The sequence below is a fragment of the Myxocyprinus asiaticus genome, chromosome 13 (genome assembly GCF_019703515.2).
Source record: "Myxocyprinus asiaticus isolate MX2 ecotype Aquarium Trade chromosome 13, UBuf_Myxa_2, whole genome shotgun sequence".
In the NCBI taxonomy this organism is placed as follows: domain Eukaryota; kingdom Metazoa; phylum Chordata; class Actinopteri; order Cypriniformes; family Catostomidae; genus Myxocyprinus; species Myxocyprinus asiaticus.
In genome coordinates, this window is record NC_059356.1 from 30,223,624 (window position 1) to 30,251,363 (window position 27,740).

Genomic DNA, 27,740 nt, shown 5'->3' on the forward strand with positions numbered 1-27,740 from the left:
ATGACATCATAAAATATGCAAATGAACGTATATCATGTTATATAGTCTGATGACCATTACTGAATGAATTTAGTGTGATAAAATCACTTACTATACTCTTAACTTTACTCTGTGTAAAGTTATAGCCAGTTGTTCGATGTTTTCGATGAAAATGTCAACAAACCCTAAAACAACTGTAAAAATTACGATTTTAACAAAATTGGCCCCATTCACTTGTATTTTAAGTGACACTGTAACCTCAATTTTTGCTTTTTTTTTCTCCCCTTTTCACCCCAATTTGGAATGCCCAATTCCCAATGCGCTCTAAGTCCTCATGGTGGTATAGTGACTCTGGGTGGCGGAGGACGAATCTCAGTTGCCTCCGCGTCTGAGACCGTCAATCCACGCATCTTATCACGTGGCTTGTTGAGCGCGTTACCGCGGAGACATAGCGCAGAAGAGTCTAAATGAATTTTTGTGGTAATCAATATAATGCCACAAATGCTGTCGATTGAGCTTAATTTATTGAACCCGGAATATTCCTTTAACTGAGAGAATGAACTTATTTAGTAAAGCCTGGTGGGTGGCAATTAACCCATAGTCAACTTTATGTAAAGCAAATAACAGTACAGTTGATCTTAAGCATTTGATAATCTGAAATTTTACACTTATTTTAGGGGAAAAGGGATAATTCTCATAATTTACTCACCTTCATGCCATCCAAGATGTGTATGACTTCCGTTCTTCTGTAGCACACAAAGATTTTTAGAAGAATATTTCAACTCTGTAGGTCCATACAATGCAAGTGAATGGGTGCCAACATTTTGAAGCTCCAAAAATCACATAAAGGCAGAATAAAAGTAATCCAGTGGATTAATTAATGTCTTTTGAAGTGAATGCTAGGTGTGTGTAATAGATCAATATTTAAATCTTTTTTTACTAAAAATGTATGCTTCTGGTCAGCTGTGGTATGCACGTTCATTAGGGTGGAGTTCAAGCTGCCTCTCGCGTGACATAAGCGCGTTGGCAAGTTCACGCGAGAACTGACACGTGAAATACGAAAAATACAGAAGCGCAGTGATGTGTACAACAGAGGAGGAGGTTTTGAATTGGTTTTGCTATAGATTTGTATTTGCATCTGTTTTTTTTTTTTTCAAAATGGTACTTGCGTGTGCTTATCCTGGATGCCTCAACCTACTAAAAAATTAAGCTGCGAGTATCAACGCAAGAGGAAAGACTAACTTTTCACAGATTCCCTATCAACGATCCTGAGCAACTGAAGCTATGGCTGCTCGCTGACTCAATATACCCATTGAGTCACTCAAAATATTGGTGTGCAGAGAAAATGTTTCCCCTGCCGATTTCAGACCAGCCCAGGGATCCGACGATATCGACATGCCAGCGTGCTCACATCATGCGAGAGGCAGCTTGAACTCCACCCTCGTGAAGGTGCATACCACTGCTGGCCGGAAGCTAACATTTTTAGTAAAAAAATTTTTTAAATATTGATCTATTTCTTACACACACCTAGTGTTTCACTTCAGAAGACATTAATTAATCCACTGGAGTCGAATGGATTAATTTTAGCATGGCTGTATGTGCTTTTTGGAGCTTCAAAATGTTGGCACCCATTCACTTGCATTGTGAGGACCTACAGAGCTGAGATATTCTTCCAAAAATCTTAGTTTGTGTTCTGCTGAAGACAGTCATACACATCAGGAGTGGCATGAGGGTGAGTAAATGATTAGAGAATTTTAATTTGGTGAACTCTTCCTTTAAACTAGTTTACCAACACATACCAAACACTTCTGGCATATACAGTATAGCATAACTAGCAAAAGTGCTCCAGTACATTCATAACCTCTTACTGTCACAATGTGAACACTGCCATATTAAAATAAACTCTTTGTAAAGTATTAAAGTTAATCTAGTTTGTGGACACTGCCTGTCTTTTAAAGAAATGTATCTTTTTTTCGCTTTCTCACTCCGTTCCAAGAACCTCTGCTCCGATCTCCTGGATAACCTAGTGTCCTGCCTCCCAGCCAATCACTACTTTGAAAATGTAAAGCACTTCTAACCAATCAGCTCCACGTTTTTAACCATGCACATCTTACACAAAATAAAATATCATAATCCATTATTGAAATTATAAAAAAATAACAAGATCAATTTTATGTAAGTAGTATTAAAAAAATGTTCATTATATACACTGTATGTTTAAATTGTTTAAATTGAACTGCTGGGTACTACCAACCTTGCTTGCAAAAATATATCGTACGGGAAACACGATTGGTTAATGGTGGGTCGCGTGACTTTTCAAAGCTGTGAGTGGCCAGCAGGTGGGACACAGGTGTGTAGTGCAGGTAATTAATGGAACAACATGGGATGTTTATTTATTTATTTCATTATTTACTCTCAATTTATCCTGTAGAAGTTGCCAATTTGTGTTTGTTAATTATGTTTTCGATAAACTATGATCTGACTGAAATGTGCTCTAGACTATTAGTTTTCTTATATTAATCCAGTATGTAAAGTAGATATAGGCTAGCCTAATGTAATAATGTAGACTTAGTTTATATAGATTAATGTGTTTTAATTTTTTCTAATGATAGTGTAAGCATGTCTATTTTTCTATGCTGAATGTTAATTGTATTGTTTATTTGCTATAATAAAGACCATTACATGATGTATGTTTATTTATAAATGGTATAATAAGTATGATAAATTAAGTAATCTTGATGCAGTCACTCATTAACAAATGGAGTGCAGGAGTTGGAAACTCTTTTCTTCAATGTTTCTTAATTGTCCACTTTACATTAATGTTCATTTTCATATGTTACATATGATAGAAACTTGTTAATTAAGGGTTCACAGGTGTTTACATTAAGGTACAATTTAACAGATTACTAATGCTGGTAACTCGTAAATAAATGGTCATTTATTTCTTCTGTGGACTGTATCAAGGTACGGGTGTGCTCAATCAAACAGCTGCTATTACTGTGTTTTACTCCAATGTTTCCCCCCATGCTGTGTAGTCCTTTCTTTTGTCCTCTGCAATGAATTTGGCTGAGTTCATGTTATTGCTTTGTGCAAGACCTGTGTCTGAGTGTAGAACACAGTGTAGCCTGATGTATTTTTCATTTTCACTTTGCAACCGTCTTAGTCTGTCAAGAAGTCTCTCTCAATCAAGAGTCTAGAACTCCACACAACATCAAAGAAAGAGAGGGAGAGAGAGATGGAGAGAGAGCGAAGGAGGGGGTCTGCCTTGTATCTGGGTTCTGATAGAGAAAAGACAGCGAAGCAGAAACCGGGAAGGGAGGAGGAGGACGGGGGAGGGGCAAAAGCGATTGAGAGAGAGGAAGACAGGTATGGAGGGAGGGAAACAAGAGGATGAGAGAGGAATGAAGCCAACCAACCAGCTGCAAGAGAAAGAGAGATTGGGGCTGTTTGAACATGTTAGGGAGAAAAGGAGGGAGGGATGGAAGGAGAGAGAGAGATGGTTAGACCGATTGTCAGTACTACTGCATGGCCTATTGCACGGCCACTGGAACGGTGTCTGCCCGCTGAGGATATGCATTGGCTCCCAGCGCTCACCGGCTTACAGGACACACTCTAAAATGTAATTTCAGAAGGCCTAATTGTTTCTGCAGTGATTTAGTTTCATCCTTTTCTTTTTTTTTCTTATTTTTTCTCCCTTTCTCTCCTCTTCTCTTTTTTGTTGTAGTTGTTTTTTTTTGTTTTTTTTTTTACATTTATTTGTTTTACCAGCTGCTGGATTTTTCCTTTCTTTATAACTACTGTCACTCTCTCCGTTTACAAAGGAAGGATCTGCAAATAGAGACAACCACAGCAAGACAGTAAGTAGGGCTTATTTCTCCTAATGCTTGAGCTTGTGAATGCATGAAATGCTTTGGGAGGCTGGTAAAAATGTGAGGACGTTGAGAAATAAATTAATCTGATGGAGATGGAGGGATTTTAAGAGTAGATCCCATAACCTGACCGGTGCTTTGAAATGTAAAGTTTATCCATTCATATCTGGAATCAGTTCAGCTATTGGAAAGCAGAGCCAACCCATGCATGCTCTGTATACTACTGATTTATGCAAGGAAATCAGACTGTCTTTGTGTTTCTCATTATCTGTATTTTGGCTGCAGCAGTGTGTCTGATATAGAGGAATTTGAGTCTCCATTAAAGGAGACAGATGCTGAAGTTAGATTTAAACAGGAGGTGCAGTAGGAGGTAAATACAGCATCTGCAGGTATTAAGTTTATCTGCATGTGTGCGAGAAAAAGCAAGTGAATAACACAAATGACTTTCTTGTGCTGAGTGTAACGTGGAATGTTTCTATTCCTCAGTGTATTAAAGCGACTGAGCATTGAGAGGAACACGATATACAGTATACTGTCACTCCCTGAAACACACCCACCCACATACATTGGCATGCACACAGACTTACTCACCCAGCAACGCCAACTGACTGATCTGCAATCATGGCAGCTCTCTCATATGATTGCTGCTCTCAAATGCCACATCAGTTTCTCTGTTCACTCTTTTGTGTCTATCTTTCTTTCTCACAAACACACACAATGACTGACTTTGCTATGAAGTTATGGTTTGACTGACAAATGCAATTCTGCAATAATTCCAAATTAATAGTTAAAGGGAAAGTAAAGATGACATAAAAATTATGTCATCATGTAATCACCCTCCAGTTATTCCAAACCCATATGATTTTCTTTCTTCTGTGGAACTCAAAGAGAGATGTTAGCCAAACTGTTAGCCTTAGTTACTATTCACTTTCATTGTCTTAAAATAGATGCAATGAGAATCAATGGTGACTAAGGCTAACATTTCATGGTATCTCATTAAGTAAAAGATAGTTATACAGGATTATGCTGCATCAAACTCGTAAGACTTTCTTTTGTGGAATACAAACAAAGATATTTTGAATAATGTATGAGGTGTTTTTGATTCGAGTGGTTTAATCCTGTTTTCTGAAGCGATACAATAGCTTTGAGTGAAAAACAGATAAAACATTTAAGTCCTTAATCACTATAAATCTTGATATCCGCAGTCTCCTTGACGTGTTCATGGGAGATGTACACAAATCAGACACAATGTTGCCAGGTTCGAGTTTTCATGCCGTTTGACTATTTTAAAAATGCAGACGTAATAAAATGATAGTCACAGAGTTTTTTTGGGTGGAAACTTTTGGTTGCCAAAAGGTTAATAGTAAACAATGGAAAATGAAAATGGAATGTCTTATTGATGTACACTGATACTGGGATTGAGTACCTGACAACCGTGTGCTGCATCAAAGCATCACCGTCTTGAAGCCTGCACTGTATTGCAATCAGAATTATGGTAAAGACTTACATTTTGATCTGTTTCTCTTGCAAATCGATTGTATTCCTTCAGAAAACATGGATTAAACACCTTGTCGAATGGATTACTTTTATGCTGCCTTTATATAAAAAAAAAGGGTAACCCCATTGACTTGAGAAACACCAATTCAAAATATATTTGTGTTCCACAGAAGAAAAAAAGTAATATGAGTTTGGGAAAGCATGAGGGTGAGTAAATTATGAATTTTCGTATTTGGGTGAACCATACCTTTAATCATTAATAACAGACATATAAAAAGCAACTGCAACTCTTAAAGTAGGAGCTAACTAACAGCATCAGATACTTTTCAAGTGCTTTTCATAAACATGCATACCTTTAGTTACTTTTTCGTGGTGTTGCTTTTTTTCCCTTTTCTCGTTCACAAACAGCGGCATAACAAAAAAGAATCCACAAAGACGCTAAAATATACTTTTCTGGCACAGATCCTGGAGGCAAAACAGTGTTGCCAACATTGCTTTAAAAAAGTATCTCTTCCTCAGTCACACTGTCACATAACTGTCACACACTTTTTTCCATATTCTCTTTCTTCCCTTTTAACACATTGAGTCTTTCCAGTGTGTGTTATCTGCAGGGGGATATGAGATAGAATGACAGAGTGGATAATCAGACAAAGGCACACAAAGAGAACTAAAATTAGACGCAATGAACGGGACATTGACAAATTGGGAAACTAGAATGGCACTATCACCCATCCACTCAATGCTCTGGTAAAACCCAGCCTCTCCCCTGATCTGCATTGCCCTCTCCATCTCATGCATACACATGGATGTGTGCAAATCAATTTCAGAAAACTGCCATGTCTTTACTCTAAGAAGAGGAACGCAATGATGTGAATTCCAAATAGCATTTTTGTACCCCTGAAGGACACTGCGAGAAGAGAACGGTACTCATAGTGTTGTTCCAAATGAAAGTGAGCAAATTAATCCTTTCATGGAGGGCCCTTCCACAAGGACACTCGCAGGGGCATGCTGAGATGGGTGGCCTGGGGTTCTAAATTCAAAAACTATGATTGGTCATTTCCCAACTCGGAGGCAGGCCATTTATAATACCAGGTAGAACCTTGTTGGTTTAACTAAGAAATGACAGTTATTCAAGTGGACTTGGTGGACACATTACATACAGTCATCTGAAATTAAAATATATCTTAAACAGAGCTCCTTGGCTTGAACACACTTGCCACGAAACTGAAGCGCACCTGTAAAGCGGGCTTGACGAAATCAGGCGAGGGACCATTTCACTATAAACAACAGTTCCATTTTCTGCGTACACAGTACAACATGAAAACAAGCACTTTAATTACTCGTCCCATCTTCATTACTTGAAGTAAACAGGCCAGTACTCTTTTCTATCTGGGGCTCAACTTGCGGCTAGGAACCCTCATGCATAGGTTCTGGGTGGAAAGCCAGTCCAGCTGTCTAGCATGGTTAGTAGGTGCTTGACGTCATCTGCGATTTACGTTTAATATCTGAAGACGGATGGCTCTCTGGATCCTCACATGCGCAGCATCCCAGGTGCGCTCACTCTGATGCAACCAATCATCCACCGCTAGAATATCAGATGGCTTGCCAGAACAAGGAAATAAAAGGAGGTCAATAGCCAAGAACACATTCAAAAGGAGTCAATCTTGTGGATGAATGGACCAGGAATTTTGGGCATATTCTGTCCAGTGGAGGAACCTATTCCACTGACGTTGAGTCTGACTGTAGTAAGACCTCAGAAATCTCCCACTTTATTGAACACGGGAAGAGTTTGGAAGGGTTACTTTGACGCTGAGAGAGGACAGCTCCTATTCCACTGTCTGAGGCATCCACTTCCACCACAAATGGCTTAGTAGGTTTTGGATGTTTAAGGATGGGAGCAGAGGTGAAATTGCTTTTAATTGCTCGAATGCTGTGGTAGCACATTCAGTCCATTGCAACTTCTTTGGCTGGCCTTTCAGCATGGATGTTAGAGGGGCTGCAACAGAACTGAAGTTACAGATGAATTAATGGTAAAAATTGGCAAAAGGGGGGCCTGGGTAGCTCAGCGAGTACTGACGCTGACTACCACCCCTGGAGTCGCGAGTTCGAATCCAGGGTGTGCTGAGTGAATCCAGCCAGGTCTCCTAAGCAACCAAATTGGCCCGATTGCTAGGGAGGCAAGAGTCACATAGGGTAACCTCTTCATGGTCACGATTAGTGGTTCTTGCTCTCAATGGGGCGTGTGGTAAGTTGTGCGAGGATCGCGGAGAGTAGCATGAGCCTCCACATGCAGAGTCTCTGCAGTGTCATGCACAACTGAGGCTTATCCTCCGCCACCCGGATTGAGGTGAGTAACCGCGCCACCACGAGGACCTACTAAGTAGTGGGAATTGGGCATTCCAAATTGGGAGAAAAGGGGATAAAAAAATAAATCAAATAAACAAATTTGGGGGCAAAAACTCCTTTACTGTCTTGGGATGAGGCCAGTTCAACATCGCCTCTGCCTAGGAATGGTCCATCTCTGCTCTTTGGGGCCCCAGTACATAACCAAGGAAGGAGATGGTAAAGACATGAAATGCACACTTTTCTGCTTTGACATAGAGGTGGTACTGGATCAGTTGTTGGAGTACATGAAGGACATGGCTGACATGTTCAGATTCTGTAGTGGGGTAGATGAGAATATCATCAATGTAGACAAAAACAACGTCAGTATTCATATCTTGCAGTACTTTGTTAATAAAAGATTGGAACACTGAGGATGAGTTGGCTAATCCATACGGCATCACCGTATATTCATAGTGCCCAGAGTTAGTTACACTTACGTGATGTTTTGGGGTGTGTATAACATCGGTGTTCATCATAAGTAGTTTGTCAAACATGCAGGGGTATCTCATTTACTTATAACTATCTGCCTCAAACAAGAATTTGTAAATATCTTTAAAAGATAAGATGCCACAAAACTTTGGCAGGTTCTTTATTATAATCATGTTTATGAGTTAAATTAATGAATTCAACTTAATTTGTCTTCATTAAATTAACAGGCCTATCAGTTTTTGAATTTGTAGAACTTTGCTTCTTCATTTGGCGTATATTTATTTCCTTTCATAATGTAATGCATTCAGTCTTAATTCATCTAGCGTAGTATTTAAAAAATGTATTTTTTTTTTTTTTTTTTTGGGAGATCAGGAAAACAGGTTTTAATATCAAATTAAGAAAGTTTATATATATATATTAGCTATTTACATTTTTGCCCATAACTCTGGAACTATAAGGGCTAGAACAGGGCTTGGCAACCTATGGCACGCCAGCAACGGCGAGAGAGAATAATTAGACTATTTTATTTATATAAATTCCGCACCTGCATTCCAATCTACCTCTTGATGTAGTCCTTCCTTATGATCACACAGCGTGTTTTCATGAACTGAATGGGAGGCTAAACAAAAAGTTAAAATGTGACGAGACTGCAGTATACCCAACAGACTCGTGCAGCGCGTGCCAGCAATTCGTGCATCATGAGACGGCAGCGCTTCACTTTCAGTTAATCACGCGAGTAAACGTGCCCGCTTTGCTTCGGTCAGGCTCTGCGGATGACAGCCTACATTCCGTGTTTAATGTTTTTTTTTTTTTTTTTTGCTTTCAGAACAACATGTGATGTAATAAGGAAAACACCACTATTAATCCTTGAGATTTCCAACCCAGCATACAGGTACAGCCTCCTTAAACCATAGTTTACACTCAAAATTACATTAAACGATTAAAAGAGGAAACATAAACCCACATCGTGGAGTTCAAAAATCTGAGTCTATTCAAACTATAAATTAAATCTGGAAATAAAGTTTTAGGATTTTGCAGAAGCATTTCACCGAAAAGGGCTAAATAGTTGATCGGCTTGTGATGCACGAATGGCTGGCACGTGCAGCGCGAGTCTTGTCACACTTTAATAGTGTTTAGCCTCTCATTCAGCTGATGAAAACACGCTGCATGATCATGAGAAAGGATTACATCAAGATGTATATTGGAATGCAGGTGTGAAAAACTTCATATAAATAAAATAGCCTTCTACTCTCTTGGTGTTGCTAGCATGCTATGATTACCCCTCTGCGTGATTTTGACAAATTTGAGACATTATATAAGAAATATTTAAGATTCCACACAATTTCGTGATCAGTAGGCCATTTGTCCGATTCACACAAAATTTGGTATACATCATCTACAGACCCTCATGATACAAAGATACTCGCAGAATTTTTGTATGTCAAATCGTTTTGAAGATATAAGCGAATACATTTGTTCAGTTATGAGCAATTTGATTAATTGACTAATATCTTCTCAACGCAAAGTCCAAATGTGATAAAACCCGGTATAGTCAACAGGACATTTTAATCATGCACGCAAATTTTTGTAAAATTTAGTTTCGCATCAGTTTGATCGACAGTGTTCAAATTAAATATGCATCTTCTTTGGATCAATAACTAACATATCCTTAAAATATTCAGTTGAAAAATCAACAAAAATGGCCATCAGCAGCCAATCAAATTTCAGCAGCTAATAACTCACCCTAGACTGTTCATCATATAATGCCCAAATTATGGTCAAATAATCTTCTTCTTCTTCTTCTTCTTCTTCTTCTTCATTATTATTATTATTATCAGGGACGTTGAGTTACACTTAATGCCACCCTTGAACGAGTCTGTGCCCCACATGGGCCACCCCAGTCAATAAAGTTTAAACACACCACAGGAGATTTGACTCCAGCTCTAAAAATTCCACTGGACTACTTAATTAATTAAGAATTTAATGTAAATACAAAATACAGTTGAAGTTAATAGAAACAGAGGTGTAAATGGGATGATGGAGGGATGCCAGCAGATAACTGTTACAGATAATATGTGCTTGCATTGTGATTGAAAAGATTAGATAAATGCTCCACCTGCACTTAAATGTTGAACTCCATATTGTAGAATAATGCGTATATTACATCACATTTTTTCATCACTTTCTCTCATGTATGATGCTAATATGCAAGAGGACAGCAGTTCTTTTTTATAGTTCACTCGCTTACCTCTCATTATACTTTGCTGAAAAATCTCTAGCAACACACCCTCACACTTGGAACTGAACTGTGGATGATGAGAAAATATGCTTACTCAAATCATTTCAACAAGCTTAGATAAATAATCACAAACTCACATACAAATAAACGTCTAATATAAAGGAGTGGAGACCATCAGACAGAACTGGAGATCAGTGAGCTGACAAAGGATATCATTCTAAGCTACACTGTAAAATGTGGTAATCTGCAGTTGTTACCTTAAGGAGCTATTTCTACCTGATCTAACCCTTAAAATTAGTTCTCTTGGTGTAACCCAATGTAGTCAGGTTGATTTAGTGAGTATGTGTACATGCACAGTTATAATCGAGCTACAGCCGGTTTTATTTATTTTTTCAGTTGAGCCACGTCCTAAGGAAGGACGTCAGCTGAGGAAGTGCCGGTAATACAAGTCGCCCATCACCTCTGTCTTTCTGAGCATGAGCAAAACGCCGATGCCAACTGCAAACTGATTACGTGTATACAAGCTGAACAAAGCCGAGCTACAGTTGCATTATCTATGTCTGTTAGTCCAACTTAGCAAAAATTAGACTAGTATGACCAGACATACTTAAGCATTGACATGGCATTTTAGAAGATTAATTATTGTTTTAGTCCAACTGAAATTGACCTTTTAAAGAAAAAGAGTGATGCTACAGTAAATTTTATTTTTTGACTTAAACTAGATGTTGCCACATGAAGCAAATTTTTAGGTTAACAATATTGTTTTCAGTGTGGCCTCCATTTTCATTGACAAAAAAAGAATAGGGCTTTCAAAGATATGACATAGGTCACAAACCCCCTTAAATAATAATAATAATAAAAATAAAAAAATTACAAATGAAAGAGTAACTGTTTCAGCGCAGTAGAGTAGCAGTGGCGCACATGCTTCTGACAAGTCAGAGTCATGGAATCCTATAAGGGTGCAGGTGCTTTTTGTAATTTCCTAATGAAATTTTCACTATCTGGCCCTGTCCCGAATGATGCCTTCAACCCTTTGTGGTCCTCCTCCAAGTCTACTCTTTGGTGATGTACTGCCACAGTACATATACTGTTACATAAAAGCTAGCCTGCTGTGTCCATTCTACTGCAGATTTAGCAAAAAGTGCATTGAGGGTGCAAACTGAATATTTGAGAACACCAGTCTAAAACAAAACCTTATGACTAGGACACCCTGGTCTTGGGAGTTCTCAAACAAACGCAAACAAAAGCCACAAGACCACAAGCTGTCATGGCATGTGGCATGAAAAAGTCAATAAATAATAACAACAGTCAACATCAGTGCACTGAACTAACAATAGCACTGTTTTAAGATGAGACTTTCCAGTCATACTGTAGGTGTCAGACACAATAAACTATTCAACATCCGTATCTCTTGCTTCCCTTTGTTTTTCTGTATTAGTTTTGATGTGGGAACCAGGTTTGAATTGGAACAAAACACTTATTGAACTGTGCTGTAATGTCAGTCAATTATGATGAATGCAGTCCCACTTGTTCCTCTCATACTTTCCAAATAAATGGGTAGATACAGATGTTTTTTAATGTGTGTTAACAAACTTTTCCATCCTGAGCATTTTATAAGGGAGGTCTAATGACATGTTTGCCTGCATAAGCTAAATCCAAGCAGTGGGCGCTACCTGGATGGATCGATACCAATGGATCTGTTTAAATTAGGCCAGTGTGGAGGCTACATATGGTGTTCAGTCTTTTATTCCTGTTCATGTTACTCAACTACTGTCAGCTTATGTTTGCTCCCTGTTCCATCCTGTCTTGTCATTATTCCTGACCAGTCCTTCTCTTCCTCCTGCAGAAAAGACCAGCATTGCTGGTCACCAACGTAAGTTGAGTTAAGGGTGCAGATCCCCAGTGTAGGTCCTGCCTATCTGCAAACTATACAAGTTGCTGTCAAATACATTGTAAATAATCTAGTACTTAAATTTGTCATGCAAACATAACAGTAAAATTTTATATAGACATAGAATTAACATTGAAAAAGGAGCAGAGGGCTCAATTCTCCAGAACAGAAAATCGTAGAGACATGGGGGTGACCTCTTTTCACAAGTTTAGCACAACACCTTAGCAACTACCTAGCAATGCCCTAGCCACCACCTAGAACACCATATCTCAGCACCAGAACATCATGGAGGCATGGGGTACCTTTTGACTAAGGGAGTTGTTCTGAGGGTCTTAGTAGGCCCTATGAGGCCTTTGAGGGCCCCTGGGTGCCCCTTAAGGCCCTAGCCATATCTCAGCACCAGAAGATTGTAGTGACGTGGGGGTGGGTTTGTTTGACTTAGTCAGTTGTGCTGAGGCCCTTAGGACACACCTTGAGGCCCTTTAGGGCCCCTGCTATATCTCAGAACCAGAAGACTGTAGAGGCTTAGGGGTTGGCTTATTTGATTTTAGGAGGAGTACTGGGGCTCTTTGTGGGCCCCATGTGGACCTTGAGGGCCTCTGGGGGCCCTAGCTATATCTTGGCACCAGAACATCGTAGAGGCATGGGCTTTTTTGACTTGGGAAGTAGCTTGACGACATTGTGGAGAGAGTTTTGCCAAGGCAAGCACCACACACACTTTCTTAAGAAAATTGACCTATCTAGTTATTTTTACTATTTCATTTCTGTATCGGACATTCAGAAAGTCCCCAAAAAAAGCGTGGACCAGCACTGCTGATCTCCAACATGGGATGCTAGTGTGCTGGTCTCCACGCTAAGCTTCTTAACAAGTTTAACCAACAATAATTCCTTGGCCAACCAGCTTTACCAGAAATACCATGCTGGTTGGCCAGCTTCACCAGCATGGAAATTCATACTGATCTAAGTTGGTATTTTCAGTAGGATTCTTCTCTGTCACCTCTACAGTCTGTAAGTTTTTCTTACCCCCTTGTCATTTTCTCCCTCTTGGTGTGTTTGCCCAAGAGTAGAAGACAGTGAAATCTCTCTCTGTCTAATATTTGCTGTGTAGGCTCTTGGGAAGATAGTTCAAGATTTAGGAATTTAGCCCACTCATTTACGCACTTCCACTCACATTTTTTCCCCTCCCTTTCTCATTCTGCTCGAGGTAGAGACTGATCTGGGACAGACGGTCTCCCTTGTGCTCTGGCCTACTTCAGCTCTGTCCTTTCTTACTCCCTTACCATCCTTTCTCTCTCTCCTCTTTTACTTTCTCCATCTGTCTCTCTATCTTCTGCCCTGGGTCTGTTGCTGTGTCTCTTTGGCTTAAGGGGTGATGAGGTTGGCATGGTGGTGTGTCAGATTATGTGATGTCTGGGTAACGGCAGTTTTACACTAGATGCATAGCAGTGCGTAAGCAGTGCAGATGCGGTGCATAGGCAGAGCGGAAGCAGCATGCGCTTGATTGGGCTTTCACATAAGACGTGTTTGTAGTGTGCAACTTAACCTGTAGCCTGTAGCTTCTGTATACCACAAATACAACAATGTGTAAGTAGTTCGCCATTATTTTGTGTCCCTCTCCTCCACACACCATATAACATGCTGTGTAGTGTATTTCACATGAAAAAAATCGTTAGATATACTTCTGATCGCATTTGCTATTTTTGCAACTCCTGATAATAGTGGAAACTCAGGCACAGAGAGCGTGATGGTGTCTACATCAGTGTGAGTATAGGACATTGGGGTTTTCAGTGGTTGTGAATATGAATGTTTGTGTATGTGCATGAGAGCAGAATAGATTTGGTGAATCCTGGATGACAGCATCATTTTTGTTCCTCTTTCTCTTTCAATAACTCCATCTCTATCGTCCTCCATTGCTTCACTGCAAAATGCAAGTGAAATATGGTTGCAGTAATGCAGCTACATGCTGCCATTCCCCTTCCTTCCCACTCACCCCTTGCTTTGCAACTCGACTGCTGCATGGCGGGATAAGCTCATTCATGCCAACTGAACTGAGCAATTGGCTGGAGTCTCCTTCACTTCTCTGGACCAGCTCCTGGTGTATTAGTGCTAATTGCACCATTGAGAGGGAAAGAGGGATGCAGCAAAAGAGGGGGAGTGGGGCATGAATTTTTCCCAGCAGTAACCAGTGCATCATCAAAGTACAGCTATTTTTAGACACAGAAGCAGGGTTGGTGAGATGGTCGGCCCAGCAAAGCAGTTTTACTGCTGTGGCAGTGCATTACTCCCATATTGACTTATCCATGGCAGGTTTTGCTGCTTGTGCACATTTATTAAGTGTTGACGTTCAGGTTATGTATGAAGACTCTGAAGAGTATACTGATGCTCTATCCAATGCTGTATAGAAGTGTAATCGATACTGAGCATATTCACATGCACACAAATACGCTGATAACTTCCAAAAATCATCTCAACGATGCAAGAAGAACAAGTTTACATGAGACTTGAAATCATCTGATTATTCTTTGATTTTGATGTCATAACTTAATGCACACATGTAAACAGCTCTAATGGTGTTGCAGAGTGAAATCGGGGTAATGGGCAAAATATATGTGTTGATCGGTTTCTGCTTAAACCGTTTATAACCATACCCCGATAAAGGAAAACCGTGTAAAATGTTAACATTGTGGGCTCATTAAGCATAATGAGCTTAATTGGTGTAAGATTTTGCATGTAAGCACACACTTATTTTTTATATAATTGATGTCAGCAGTCTCCAAAGCTACTGAAGAATGCAAATTGTCAAAATACCATTGTGTGCATAATATAATTCAGTGTGATCTGAATTCAGTTCTACACCCAGTCCCATGTAATTGCTTGTAATCTTGACAGTTCACAAAATTCCATGTCAGGCCATTGGACAAACATCTTTAAATCGTTTCCGTTTGTGGCTTCTTTCAGGATAACCCGATCAAAACTGATATGGGGAATGAGCTGTGTGTGTTTGTGGTTAAGAAACACTTATTTTCATTCAGATGGATTGTGTTATTGAGACTTGCTTAATGAAGACAGGAGACAGTCCATTACTCATGAATACTTCTGCATAGAATCCCATTGTTTGCAGAATAGTTGCACTCAAAACTGTATTAATCCATCAATGGTAAATCCTGCAGCACTGATCTTCTTCAGCAGTACAACATTGTGAATATGTTGCTGATTTTGATGAGAATATCAGTTAGCAAAATGACTATTGCTCACACTCCTGCAGATATTAGGAACTGAATGTCATTAAGGCAAATGACACCATACAGTTCGTTTATTAGGAGCGTGTTTTAGAGTTCTGCTGAACAGATAAATGCTGTATGCTATCCATTGCATTAGTTGATGAATGACTTGTTGGACACCAATGATGCATTGGTGTCCTTCACTGTTATCCTTCAGTCTCTGCTCATCTACGGTAGGTCTAACAACCACATGCTTCAGCTCACAGCGTTAGATGTTTATCACGGTGGCTTCGCTTAAGTTGCTAATGTACCCTTTCTTATGCTGACAACTGTGGCTCTGTTTATCAGTGCCAAGCGCAGAGAGACCATCAATCAACCTTCAGCTGAGCTGCGTTGACTGTGTCAATTCAAGTGAATATTTAGATCAGTAGGCTTTTGGAGACATCCTACATGCCAGTCATAAATGTTTATCTAGGCTAATGCTCAATTGTGCTTTTAAAAGGGTAGTTGACCTAAAAAAGAAAATTCTATCACCTTTTTGTGGCACTTAACTATACAATAATTTTTTTTTATAGGTTCAGTATAACTTTATGTCGGGCCCATTGGTTTTACCATAATGTTGCCTTAATTGGTTTGCTTAATTAACCTAGTTTTGATTAAGCATCTAGTGTTTGGAAGAACTTGATGTGTGTTTTAACCAAACAATACGATGGATAACATACAGGTGCATCTCAATAAATTAGAATGTCGTGGAAAAGTTCATTTATTTCAGTAATTCAACTCAAATTGTGAAACTCGTGTATTAAATAAATTCAATGCACACAGACTGAAGTAGTTTAAGTCTTTGGTTCTTTTAATTGTGATGATTTTGGCTCACATTTAACAAAAACCCACCAATTCACTATCTCAAAAAATTAGAATATGGTGACATGCCAATCAGCTAATCAACTCAAAACACCTTCAAAGGTTTCCTGAGCCTTCAAAATGGTCTCTCAGTTTGGTTCGCTAGGCTACACAATCATGGGGAAGACTGCTGATCTGACAGTTGTCCAGAAGACAATCATTGACACCCTTCACAAGGAGGGTAAGCCACAAACATTCATTGCCAAAGAAGCTGGCTGTTCACAGAGTGCTGTATCCAAGCATGTTAACAGCAAGTTGAGTGGAAGGAAAAAGTGTGGAAAAGATGCACAACCAACCGAGAGAACTGCAGCCTTATGATTGTCAAGCAAAATCGATTCAAGAATTTGGGTGAACTTCACAAGGAATGGACTGAGGCTGGGGTCAAGGCATCAAGACACAGACATGTCAAGGAATTTGGCTACAGTTGTCGTATTCCTCTTGTTAAGCCACTCCTGAACCACAGACAACGTCAGAGGTGTCTTACCTGGGCTAAGGAGAAGAAGAACTGGACTGTTGCCCAGTGGTCCAAAGTCCTCTTTTCAGATGAGAGCAAGTTTTGTATTTCATTTGGAAACCAAGGTCCTAGAGTCTGGAGGAAGGGTGGAGAAGCTCATAGCCCAAGTTGCTTGAAGTCCAGTGTTAAGTTTCCACAGTCTGTGATGATTTGGGGTGCAATGTCATCTGCTGGTGTTGGTCCATTGTGTTTTTTGAAAACCAAAGTCACTGCACCCGTTTACCAAGAAATCTTGGAGCACTTCATGCTTCCTTCTGCTGACCAGCTTTTTAAAGATGCTGATTTCATTTTCCAGCAGGATTTGGCACCTGCCCACACTGCCAAAAGCACCAAAAGTTGGTTAAATGACCATGGTGTTGGTGTGCTTGACTGGCCAGCAAACTCACCAGACCTGAACCCCATAGAGAATCTATGGGGTATTGTCAAGAGGAAAATGAGAAACAAGAGACCAAAAAATGCAGATGAGCTGAAGGCCACTGTCAAAGAAACCTGGGCTTCCATACCACCTCAGCAGTGCCACAAACTGATCACCTCCATGCCACGCCGAATTGAGGCAGTAATTAAAGCAAAAGGAGCCCCTACCAAGTATTGAGTACATATACAGTAAATGAACATACTTTCCAGAAGGCCAACAATTCACTAAAAATGTTTTTTTTATTGGTCTTATGATGTATTCTAATTTTTTGAGATAGTGAATTGGTGGGTTTTTGTTAAATGTGAGCCAAAATCATCACAATTAAAAGAACTAGAGACTTAAACTACTTCAGTCTGTGTGCATTGAATTTATTTAATACACGAGTTTCACAATTTGAGTTGAATTACTGAAATAAATGAACTTTTCCACGATATTCTAATTTATTGAGATGCACCTGTACTGTTACCCTGTGCCTGGCAAACTGGAATTTGGAGTTGATAAATTTGTGAAAAAGAGAAAATTGCAACAACAGATTAAGAACATTTCTTTTTTCACTGAAACAGGTGCATACCCAAGCCTATGGCTGTTAGCCTGAAGAGATGAGCAATATGTTGCAGCATAAATTAAAACTAAATAGCAAGGCCCCATCTGTGCAATTGCAGTAGTCTAAGTAATATTTTACTCATCTTTTAAAGAGTAAGTGGCAATGGCCTACCTACCAACCTGTTGGTACCGTCACATTTATTATGTAAACCACACAAATATCTCCCACACTTTGTGTTAATGAGCATAAGAGACTGCCTATATATCATTAACAGCTTTCGTAAAACTGCACTACAGAACTTTGTGCTTTCTCTTGACATCTGAGGTTGAAACCTAAAATTGCATGTAACTTGATGTGGAACATTTTACATCAGTTGTGTTTTGGTGTGCTCTGTGCGGCTGAATCTCACAGTTTAAGGTTACCTGGGTTTTGCCTGTCATCATCATTAGTCGCCTTCACACATACAACATTTTCTAGAAAATACCTACAGTTTTCTATTTAGAGGTAATGTGTGAACATGACACGATACCTATAAATTTAGCACTAGCTATTTCCCTGAATGAGAAGTTGTAATATTATCTGAAAAGTTTTGTTGCTATGTGTGACGTAAGACAGAGATAATTTAGTTCCTTTGGAGTCAAAAATGTCATTAAATTGGACAGATAGTGAAAATATTCCATTTAGTCTGAGGATATTAAAATATTTCATAGTTTAGAGCCAACTATAGAGGAAATTGCTTAGTGTATGATGCTCCATGACTCAAATGTGAAATCATCTGGTAAATCATTGCAATGCAACCAATGAAAATTGACCACGCACGGCCACAACACTGGTGGACCACAAAGAAATGGAAATGGCAAACAATTGCCATTCAACTCCCATTGAAGTCTTTCCACCCAAAACCGCACCCAAATGCACTCAACCCATTTATTTTGAGATTAGGAAAAAAGAAGCAGCAACATCAATGGCAACGCTCACGAACAAACATGTTTGTTTACCTCTGGCATGTGTCTCTTTGAATGGGGGTGTGTTTTCACAAGAGTTTGTGATCGGATCGACTTGACAGCCGGAGTGACCCTCAATCATTTAATATGTGATGCCCAGTTTTTGTTAGCCATTTATATAGTCAGTGTGTGTGCTATCTAGTATTTTTAGATTCTGTATTTTAGAAGTGGTGAAGTGTTATCAAGCCTAAAAGCACTTCTCTTCATCCGAGCAGATGGAGGAATTTGTCAACTGATAGAATAACGAACTACATCTCAGAGTTTAATGGCATTTTGGTGCTAATGTGTGAATGGTCGCAAAACAGAAAAAGATGGAAACCATTGCATGTGTGAATAGTAAATATGGTAGGCTACATTTACCAGTAAAATGTAATTCAACAATTTTACTGAAATTTACCAGGTTGCATGTGTGAAAAGGGCTATTGGGAGATATTCACCTGCAAAGTTGGAGTCAAAACATACTATTTTCATGTTGATATTATGTTATTTGTTAAAACATTTTTAACCGAAATATTACATGCTTTGAGGAAGATAAATGTTTTTTTTTTATTTTTTTTGTACATATTTTAAAATAATTATTCAGTTGTTTTATCCATTATACATTAACGTTTTTATTGTACCACACATATCATTTCAAGACGTAAAACTCATAATATGGCAGATAGGAGTTAAATAGAAGACCTTTAATTATTTATATATTGCAATCTACAGCCTCAATGGATAATGTAAGTACTTTAGTAGGCTAATGCACAACACACACAGAGAAAAAAAATAACTAATTTTAGTAAAAAACCAAAAAGAGGAGTCAATAATGATCAGGATGAAACATACTTTTTTAGCATTTTTAAGCAATAATATGCAGAAATATGCAATAAAACAATTACAATAATAAACAGTTTCCTTAAATGTTTCTTTGAAAGTGAAGTTAAAATAGAGAGATTGTTATATGCTAAATAAATTAATATGTTCATTACTGTGCTATGAAATCGCTATATTATTAATAACTTGAGATGAGTATACATTCATCGGTAGTACCTTGCACCTATAGTTGCTTTTATATGCAATTTTAAATTGTCCACTCTGTTTAAATACACTATCTGCTAAAAGGGCAATAGAAAGTAATACAAAAACTTGTGCATTTCTGTAACTGGGGTTAAAGAAAATACGAAAACAGTGGCACACACACAGTTAGGGACAGACACACTTAAGGAACCTCGAAACTGCAATTTTATACTTAGAAGTCATGAATATTAGTAAACAAGTTACATTAACTTCACCGGAAAATGAAACCTATTAAACACTTTTCAATCGGTAAACACAATATCCCCAGAGTAATGTTCGATTAAAGTTAACAGTTAAACATCCATCCGAAGACTGCTGGTCTGCCGTCGCTGTCCTGAACTGCAACTGACCGAACAGCCATAGCTTCCCCAGCCACAACACGACACAGTAAAGACACGACACAGTATTGGACTTTTGTTAATTTGATAAAAAAAAAAAATCTTCTGTAGTGCAGCTTTAAAATGTCACAATTAAGTAAAAGTAAGAAAAACTTGGAAAAAAGGTAACATGTAAAACTTAATTTGCTGCTCTTTAGAACCCCCAAAAAATGGATATTACTATATTACTTTCACTGATTGGGTCATTGGCAAGATGTGGTGTCCTCAGGTGTGTCAGAGCATTCATATTACCCTCACCATGTGCTTGGTCATCCATTCACTCCATTTATAAGAGATTACGGTGAATGAGCGAAATCCACTTTTCCCACTCACACCGGCCTGCCCAGGATCCCTATTTGATCCCCTTCTTAAACCTGTGTGAAGCCACAGGCCTAATTCAGAGAGCTGTGGGTGGATCAATAAGGCAGGCATCTGGCGGTTGTGCCATTAAGCCTGCAATGATGAGTTTTGGAAAGACTGGTGTGATTGGCTGCATTGGCTGTGTGCATTAATAACAAAGGGGCTGCTAGTTGTATTTATAGTAACAGTGGAGGGTGGCTGCGATGTGAATCGAGAATAATATACAGTTGTGATCAAACGTTTGCATACCCTTGAAGAATTGGTAATATTTGTACCATTTTTAAAGAAAACATGAGTGAGCAGGCAAAACACATTTCTTTTATTTCTTATGGGATTCATATTCAACTGTAGGTTATAACAATGGCACAATCATAAAACAAAACATGGCAACAAAGAAAAAAATTAAATGACCCCTGTTCAAAAGTCTGCATACCCTTAGTTCTTAATACTGTGTATTGCCCCCTTTAGCATCAATGACAGCGTGCAGCCTTTTGTAATAGTTGTCTATGAGGCCCCAAATTCTTGCAGGTGGTATAGCTGCCCATTCGTCTTGGCAAAATGCCTCCAGATCATGCAAAGTCTTTGGGCGTCTTGCATGAACCGCATGTTTGAAATCTCCCCAGAGTGGCTCGATGATATTAAGGTCAGCAGACTGTGATGGCCACTCCAGAACCTTCACCTTTTTCTGCTATAACCACTGGAGGGTCAACTTGGCCTTGTGCTTAGGGTCATTGTCGTGCTGGAAAGTCCAAGTGCGTCCCATGCGCAGCTTTCATGCAGAAGAATGCAAATCGTCTGCCAGTATTTTCTGATAACATGCTGCATTCATCTTGCCATCAATTTTCACAAGATTCCCGTGCCTTTAGAGCTCACACACCCCCAAAACATCAGTGAGCCACCACCATGCTTCACAGTGGGGATGGTATTGTTTTCACTATAGGCCTTGTTGACACCTCTCCAAACATAGCGCTTATGGTTGTGACCATAAAGCTTTATTTTGGTCTCGTCACTCCAAATTACAGTGTGCCAGAAGCTGTGAGGCATGTCAAGGTGTTGTCGGCCATATTGTAACTGGGCTTTTTTGTGGCATTGTCGCAATAAAGGCTTCTTTCTGGCAACTTGACCATGCAGCTCATTTTTGTTCAAGTATCGTCGTATTGTGCTCCTTGAAACAACCACACCATCTTTTTCTAGAGCATCCTGTATTTCTCCTGAGGTTACCTGTGGGTCTTTCTTGATCTACCTGACCTTGGCTTGGTATCAAGAGATCTCAGAATTTTCCATTTATTAATAAGTGATTGAACAGTACTGACTGCCATTTTCAAGGCTTTGGATATCTTTTTATATCCTTTTCCATCTTTATAAAGTTCCATTACCTTGTTACGCAGGTCTTTTGACAGTTCTTTTCTGCTCCCCATGGCTCAGTATCTAGCCTGCTCCGTGCATCCACGTGAGAGCTAACAAACTCATTGACTATTTATACACAGACACTAATTGCAATTTAAAAAGCCACAGGTGTTAAACCTGTGTGTGTCACCTTGTGTGTTTGTAACAAGGCCAAACATTCAAGGGTATGTAAACTTTTGATCAGGGCCATTTGGGTGATTTCTGTTATGATTTAAAAAGGAGCCAAACAACTATGTGATAATAAATGGCTTCATATGATCATTATCCTTAAATAAAAGACAGTTATTTTACATGATCAGTCATATTTTCAAAATCAGTGCCAAAATTTCACAGTTTCTGCCAGGGTATGCAAACTTTTGAGCACAACTGTATGACAGAACCTCCCTTTCCACTCAGCCCGCCTGCGAGAACATTGTATGAGTGGATGGCAATTGTCGTGACTAACAGCTGCAGAAATAGCAGGTGGCAAGGTCCTAGAGACATGCATAGATTCACTGGCAGACATTGATGCACTCAGACAAACATGCACTTAGATAGATAATTCAATGGCTCTTCTTTTCACTCCTCCATACTCACACACACACACACACACACACACACACACACACACACGTTGGTGCGGCTATCCTTATGGACTCTCCATAGACATAATGATTTTTATACTGTACGAACTATTGATTCTACACCCTAACCCTAACCCTAACCCTTACAAAAAACTTTCTGCATTTTTACATAAATAAAAAAAAAAAATAAAAAAAACATTGTTTAGTATGTTTTTTTAAGTGATTTGAATTATGGGGACACTAGAAATGTCCTCATAAACCACATTTATAGTATAATACCCTTGTAATTACCAGTTTGTAACCTAAAAAAATGTCCTTGTAGACCATCCAAACCCGCCCACACACACACACACACACACACACACAAATGCAGCTCTCCACTTTGCTGCAAATACACTTTCAAATGAGGCGTTTTTCCTTTCTCTTATCTGAACCTTTGTGCAAACAGTGAAGGTTTTCTCATAGAAAGGAATGGAACACACATTCACACACTTGTTTCACTAAATTAGTGAGGACATCTTATAATACGCATTCGTTTTTACTTTTTATACAGAGGTAATGATACTCTCTTTACCCTAATCCTCTCACAAACCTGTCAAAGGTGTAGTTCACCCAAAAATTATTCTGTCATCATTTACTCACCCTCATGTTGTTCCAAACCTGTATGAATTTTTGGGTGAATTAATGTTCTCTTATCACAGCTCATTTACCAATTCTCCTAATATTTTGAGAAAATTTGTTAATTTTACTTTTTCCTCTGTGGTACCAAAGAAGAAGTGGGAGGCAGGCAGTATGTTAGTTTCAGTCACCATTCACTTTCATTGCATTTTTATTCCCCCATAAAATGAAAGTGGATGGTGACTAAGGCTGTCATTCTGCACAACATCTCCTTTTGTGTTCATCTAAGATACGAACTGTCCCCTATTAGCCGGGATGTTATGTATTTTGGCTAAATGTTATTGTTCTCTGTTTTAGTGGTATATTGAAGCACTCGGAATGCTCAAGTGTCCTGTATTTGTGTGACGAAAAGTTGGCAAACTTTTCCATCATACGTATTTGAAACAACATGAGGGTGAGTGAATGATGACAGAATTTCTATTTTTTAGTGAACAACCTCTTTAGTAGATTTGAAGAAAAACATTATTGTGCTAATTTATGAGACTTTTTAACAAGTGAGGACTACTGAAAATGTCCTCAACATTCAATTTTTATTATGGCTACTATATTACTAATGACATTTTTAAAAATGTGGCCCTCACAAGTACAGCCAAATCTGTACATACAATGGCTGAATATATCTTCTCCTCATTACCAAGTCTAAGACTTGCTTCTGGCGTCCTGTCAACATAAGGTCAGTGTTGTTGGCTCTTCAGACACTCCAGGTGGCCACTCTTATGTCGTACAGGGTGCAGATTCTCCAGAGCTACGGTAATTATGGAAGAGGACCAGACAATGATGGCCATAATGATCGAATTAACATTTGAAAGCAGAAAGCCTTCACACTAGACAAGATTGATTTAATTTACATTCCTCAAATGTATTATTGCCAGATTATTGCTTTATTTTCTGATCAGCTATGGACCATTGATTGCAGAACCCTAATTGATCACAGTCAATGTCTAATCTTCCCAATTAGAGTCAAGGACAAGCATCCCATTGCATTGTTTTCTCATTTAGAGGAGTTTAGTGGGAAGTGATACACACACAAATCAAAAATATTATTTACTCATGTCATACTCTATATAGCCATATGTGCACAAGACAAGTCAGGAAATTCAGTAATGTTGTTTTTCTTTACCTGTGGTTTCTAGCCTACTTGCACTATAATTACTCTTTGAATTAAAAATGATCATTCCAACCGTTCTTACTGATTTCTGGATCTCTTTAGATATATCAAATTACTTAGTACAGCTCGCTGTCAGTAAAGTCATGCTTTATCATTTCAGTCCTACACATCATTTAGCATTGTCCTTGGTGAACACAGCACCATGTTAACTCAAACATAATTTGCAGCTTTGCATGACAGCCGTAAGACTGCAGGATTCTAGTTTAAATGTATTAAGCCAGATTTAATCTTTGGCTTGAAGTTCGTCTCTCTGTTTCCCAGCATCACTTATCTGACACTCTCAACTAAAATCAATGAGAAAATTTAGGCTTCAGTCATTAACTATCAAAGGCAAAAACATTTAGTGGCAGTTCTTAGTGTGTGTTTTAATGAAGGCATGTTAAAACATATAGTTAAGAAAAGGAACTTGAGATCTTTATAATTATCACTTTATTTACACTGGCATCATAAGTGAATGATGGAAGTGAATGAAGTGGATCCATACAGAATTTGTGAAATGAAGGCTTTGATATGATTTGATATTTGGAATAGTTCTTTCTTGGAGTGATATTTGTCAGAATGTTAGGGACTTACAACCTCCGTCACCATTCACTTTTACTGCATCTTTCATCTTTACAATGAAAGTGAATTGTGATTGTTGCTGTCATTCTACCTATAAAATCGCATGTTGTGGTCCATGCATGGAAGAAAGAAAATAATATACGTTTGGAACAACATTTTAGTAAAAATAAAGAATTGTAATTTTTAGAAAAATTATCCCTTAGAATTAGTGGTTTTCATTTGAGGTGATTATGGTATTTTATGGTGGTGGGGTTTTTGATTTATCCCAGAGACTCACCAAAGAGATTTGTTGTGTCGCCATCTCTCCAGATGCATATTTTTGCCAGTGGGTGGCAACAGATGAGCATCTTATATGAGAAAGAGAAGACTAGGCAAATCAAGGTTAGTATGACAAAAAGTACTTAAAATATGGATTCACGTACATCATGCTAAATAACGAACCACGCCCACAGTTTAGAACCTGTGTGAAACTAATTAGATATTGACAAACCAAATGCCTGACGTACAAAGACAAGCACGTTAGACAAACTATTTCAGCCGTAAAGTGCAACAAGACAAGCGCGACAAGACAAAATTTTTCTGCCGTTAAGAGTCAGACAAAAACCATAAAATTACAATGACAAACCAAACCACAGAGCAAAGCCACATTTTCCAAACATCAAAAGCAAATGCCGTTTATGTTTAATGATAGTGAAGGACAGTTTACAACTTGTCATGTCGAACCACGGATTGGCATGTGTTCTCAGGCTCAACCGACTCTCTGAATACAGTAAGCAAAGGGGGCTTTCACACTGGCAGTTAAGTGCCAAACATGCATGGTTTGCATGAAAAATTTTAATATTTATAATATACAAGCTATTTTGCAGACCGGGCTACCGAAACCACCTGTAGGAGGTGGTCTAAGCTTGGTTGCAATGGAACTGTGACACAGTTTGCATGAGTGAGAAAGCAACCTGTCCTCGGGTCCGCACTTGTTCAAGAAGGAAAATAACTTGCGCATACGTGTTAGCCAATTTAACCATGATGACATCATCGGTTGCACAAAAGCACACGAGTGGCTGAATCTGCTGAATTATGGCATGCAACCCACAAAGGTGAAAGCGTCGGACACTCTGCTGTACATAATGACACCAAATTAATAAATACCCACACAAATATAGCGATCCGCATTCTCCACCATGTGGACGTTCGTGATGAAGCAAGTTGATGATGGAAAAGCACTGGGGTTTAGCAGAATAGTCTAAAACCAGACCAACGCTGGCACCGGAAACAGTCACTCTCGGATTCGGACCGCAGCAAACGTGCCCAGTATGAAACCCCCTAAGGTTTATATATTTTATGTTTTGGTACGGGTATACCATGCATAAGTTTCATATGTGTTGTGGCATCCTGTATAAACAATATAATACGGCATGTACTGTATCTAAACGAGTGTGCCAAAACATTGTCAGATTATACTTTGAACGTGTCATTTATGTTTTATGTATGTAATGCCAATCTAAGAGCAGCCATGAGTATTATTTATTATTGATGATGGTGAGGGTGGCTAGAGAGCTGCCCACATAATTCTGCACAATCCTTTAACACAACACTTCATTTTCTCATGAAGACTGCTCTGATATCGCACACTTCAATGCCATGTTACATTATTGACATGGTTTAAAAAAAATCCTCCAAATGTCACACTGGTAACAAATAAAGTGATTTGATTTGATTTGGTATGATTTACCCAAGATTAAGCTTTTCCCTCAGTATGTTATGTTTATATGCTTAGATGGCATTTAAAAAAAGACAAAGACAAACTACAAAATGCAGACCAGAACCAGAGGTATAAAAAGTACTGTGAAATTATACTTAAGTTAAAGTATCCCTGTAAAAATTAAGATTCTCAAGACATGATTTGGGGTTCCTCAGCTGCCACACCAGCGGACCCCATTGGAGAACCTCTTTGAAACCTTTAAATGAGTCTCAAATATCCTATTTATGTACTTAAAGAACTTCAATATACTGTATATTTCAAGTGCTTAAACCATTCTCTTAGGGGTTACTGAAGGAACCATTGACAGTATAGTTTTTGCAGGAATGAAGAGTAAGGTCAGAGTTAGAGAACTCAAAGGGATTTTACTCTCAAAAATTCACTCAAAAGTCAAGGTATCTAGAAAAGCTTTTTTTTTTATTCTTAATTCTTATCAAAGTGACTAACTTATTGTTAAACTAAAACCTCTGAAACCCATTTACCTAAAAATGGTTAAATGTTAAATTCATCATGAGCTGAATGTATAGTTGTTGGATATTTTAGTTTTATTGTCTGATCACTGACCACGTTTGCACTTAAGTTAAAGTTCATTTTAAATTATTATAATAACACAAGAATGTGTTTTGACTTGTTAGTTTAGTAAGACAGACAAAAATATATTTGTAGATAGATTTACATCATGATTACCAATGTACTTTGAAACCAGTGTACTTTGAAATGTACCTTGAATAAAATTGTATATGGAGTAAAAAGCATGACCATTTATGATTTTTTTCTATATTGAGTAAAAGTAAAATTATTCAGTTTCAACTATACATAAGTAAAGCACAAATTCCCCCAAATAATACTAGAGTATAGCAATGAAGTACAATTACTCAGGTACTCTATATATAAGTATTTTACACCCCTGTGTATTAC

At 38.5% G+C, this 27,740-nt stretch overlaps 1 protein-coding gene across 1 annotated transcript in view; it reads left to right on the forward strand.

Moving 5' to 3' along the window:
* The first annotated feature begins 3,545 nt into the window (after window positions 1-3,545).
* The window catches only part of LOC127450761 (SH3 and multiple ankyrin repeat domains protein 1-like), a 117,583-nt gene continuing 93,388 nt past the window's right edge, over window positions 3,546-27,740 (forward strand). The window contains exon 1 of the mRNA XM_051715100.1: window positions 3,546-3,836. The gene's annotated coding sequence lies outside the window, so the exon portion shown is untranslated. The remainder of the gene's footprint in view (window positions 3,837-27,740) is intronic.